We start from the raw sequence: 3,314 nt of genomic DNA on the forward strand, positions 1-3,314 counted from the left end.
TTGCAGTGCAGTAGCACATTGAAAAGGAATATCTCTTAGAAATATAATAGTCATTTCTAATGCATTAGCACACTGCAATGGAATATCGCTTTGCAATACAGTCGGCATTTAAAAAAATATATATATTCATTGATGGGATGTGGGCATCGCTGGCTAGGTCTGCATTTAATGCCCATCCCTAATTGCCCTTGAGAAGATGGTGGTGAGCCGCCTTCTTGAACCGCTGCAGTCCATATGGTGTAGGTACACCCACAATGCTGTTAGGAAGGGAGTTCCAGGATTTTGGCCCAGCGACAGTGAAGGAGTGGTGATACAGGTCCAAGTCAGGACGGTGTGTGGCTTGGAGTGGAAGTTGTAGGTGGTGAAGTTCCCATGCGTCTGCTGCCCTTGTCCTTCTAAGTGGTAGAGGTCATGTGTTTGGAAGGTGCTGTTGAAGGAGCTTTGGCGAGTTGCTGCAGTGCACCTTGTAGACGGTATACACTGCAGCCACAGTGTGCCGGTGGTGGAGGGAGTGAATGTTGAAGGTGGTGGATGGAGTGCCAATCAAGCGGGCTGCTTTTTCCTTAATGGTGTCCAGCTTCTTGAGTGTTGTTGGAGCTGAACACATCCAGGCAAGTGGGGAGTATTCCATCACATTCCTGACTTGTGCCTTGGAGATGGTGGAAAGGCTTTGGGGAGTCAGGAGGTGAGACACTCGCCACAGAATTCCCAGCCTCTGACTTGCTCTTGTAGCCACAGTATTTATATGGCTGGTCCAGTTCAGTTTCTGATCAATGGTAACCCCCAGGATGTTGATAGTGGGGGATTCTGCGATGATAATGCCATTGAATGTGAAGGGGAGATGGTTAGATTCTCACGTGTTGGAGATGGTCATTGCCTGGCACTTGTGTGGTGCGAATGTTACTTGCCACTTGTCAGCACAAGTCTGAATATTGTCCAGGTCTTGTTGCATATGGACACGGACTGCCTCAGTATCTGCCGAGTCTTGAATGGTGCTGAACAGTGTGCAATCATCAGCGAACATCCCCACTTCTGACCTTATGATGGAGGGAAGGTAATTGATGAAACAGCTGAAGATGGTTGGACCTGGACACTGCCCTGAGGAACTCCTGCAATTAAGTCATGTGATTCAGATGAATGACCTGCAACAACCACAGCCAACTTCCTTTGTGCTAGGTATGATTCCAACCAATGGAGAATTTTCCCCTTGATTCCCATTGACTTCAATTTTGCTAGGGCTCCTTGCTACCACACTTGATCAAATGCTGCCTTGATGTCAAGAGCAGTCACTCTCACCTCACCTTACCTCACAATATTACATTGCAATGGAACATCACTTTGTAATATAATAGTCGGTTGCAATGCAATAGCACATTGCAATGGAATATTGCCTTGCTGTTAGTTCATCATTTGCAATGCAATAGAACATTGCAATGGAATATCACTTGATTGCTCACAGTCCCGTATCATTCTTTTTCGGTTTAAAACGGGAGTGCTCACAGTCCTGGATCATTCTTTTGCAGTATAAATGTCATTGCAATGCAATGGAACTTTGCTTTGGAATATCAGTTTGCAGCATAATCGTCATTTGCAATGCAATATAAAATTTCAATGGAATCTCAGTGCTGTGTAATCGTCATTTTTAATGCAATAGAGCATTGCAATTAAATATCAATCTGCAATATAATAGTAATCTGCTTTGCATTTGTGATGCGCTCTCAACCATACCAAAGACTAAAAATGCACTTATATGAAGTAGGCTTTTATTGACTAAGAACTAGAGCATACCTGTGCTAGTGAATCCATCCTAAGAGCTCCCGGGGGAAGGGTGGTGAGTCACCTGTATACCCGGGCTTAGGGGTGGAGCCAGGGGCTGAGACATGCCTGGACTTGTACAGGGTTAACAGTGGCTTACCACACAGGCATGTACAGGTTAACAGTGGTTTACCACATTCACCCCTCGTTTAAAAAAGAGTCCGGCGGGGTGAAGTGTTTTAAAAGTTCGTATATGAAAGTCTCTCCGGGGGTCTTGTCTGCTGTAATGATCTTCGTGGTGCCGGTAGCGGTGGTTCTTTGCCCGCGGCCGCTTCTTGCGTGGGACGGAGCACTGGCGTGTCATCCTCTCGGGGTAGGGATGGCACCGGCATGTCGTCAGTTCATGGTAGACACCCCGGTGGTGTGTCGTGGGTAGTGGTGGTGGGTGGAGTTAGTGGATTGTGATCAATGGTGTTTCGGGTGGTACCTGAGGGTGCGAGGTCTCGAATTGAGACTGTGTCCTCCCGCCCATCAGGATACGCCACGTAGGCGTACTGTGGGTTGGCGTGGAGGAGGTGAACTTTTTTCGATCAGGGGGTCCGTCTTATGGCTCCTCACGTGTTTCCTGAGCAGGACGGGTCCCGGAGACGTCAGCCATGGCGGTAGTGATGTCCCCGAGGTGGATTTCCTGGGGAAGACGAACATCTTCTCGTGAGTGGTGGCATTTGTGGCAGTACAGAGCAGTGATCATATGGAGTGGAGCGCATCGGGGAGGACATCTTGCCAGCGGGAGATTGGGAGGCCCTTGGATTTTAGGGCGAGCATGGATGTCTTCCACACCGTTGCATTCTCCCTCTCTACCTGTCCGTTACCCTGGGGGTTGTAGCTGGTAGTCCTGCTCATGGCTATGCCCTTCTCGAGCAGGTACTGGTGCAGCTCGTCGCTCATGAACGACGAGCTCCTGTCGCTGTGGATGTAATTGGGGAAGCCAAATATGGTGAACAGGTTGTGGAGGCACGTGATGACTGTGGCGCTGGTCATGTCCGGGCAGGGGATGGCGAAGGAGAAACGGGAGTACTCATCAATAATATTGAGGAAGTACGTGTTGTGGTCAGAGGAGGGAAGGGGCCCCTTGAAATCAACGCTGAGATGTTCGAAGGGGTGGGTGGCTTTAATTAGGTGTGCCCTGTCTGGCCTATAAAAATGCAGTTTGCATTCGGCGCAGACCTGGCAGTTCCTGGTCATGGCCTGACCTCCTCGATGGAGTAAGGCAGGTTGCGAGCTTTAATAAAGTGGAAGAACCTGGTGAACCCCGGGTGGCAGAGATCATTGTGGAGGGTCCGTAGCCTATCGACTTGTGCGTTGGCACATGTCCCACGGGATAGGGCGTCTGGGGGCTCATTAAGTTTCCCGGGCCAGTATAAGATATCGTAGTTGTAGGTGGATAACTCGATCCTCCACCACAATATCTTATCATTTTTGATTTCCCCCCTTTGTCTGTTGTTAAACATAACTGCTGCTGAATGTTGGTCAGTGAGCAGGGTGAAACGTTTACCGGC

Source organism: Somniosus microcephalus, unplaced genomic scaffold (assembly GCF_052327205.1).
Source record: "Somniosus microcephalus isolate GS21.2 unplaced genomic scaffold, FLI_Smic_1.0 unresolved_chr6, whole genome shotgun sequence".
NCBI lineage: Eukaryota > Metazoa > Chordata > Chondrichthyes > Squaliformes > Somniosidae > Somniosus > Somniosus microcephalus.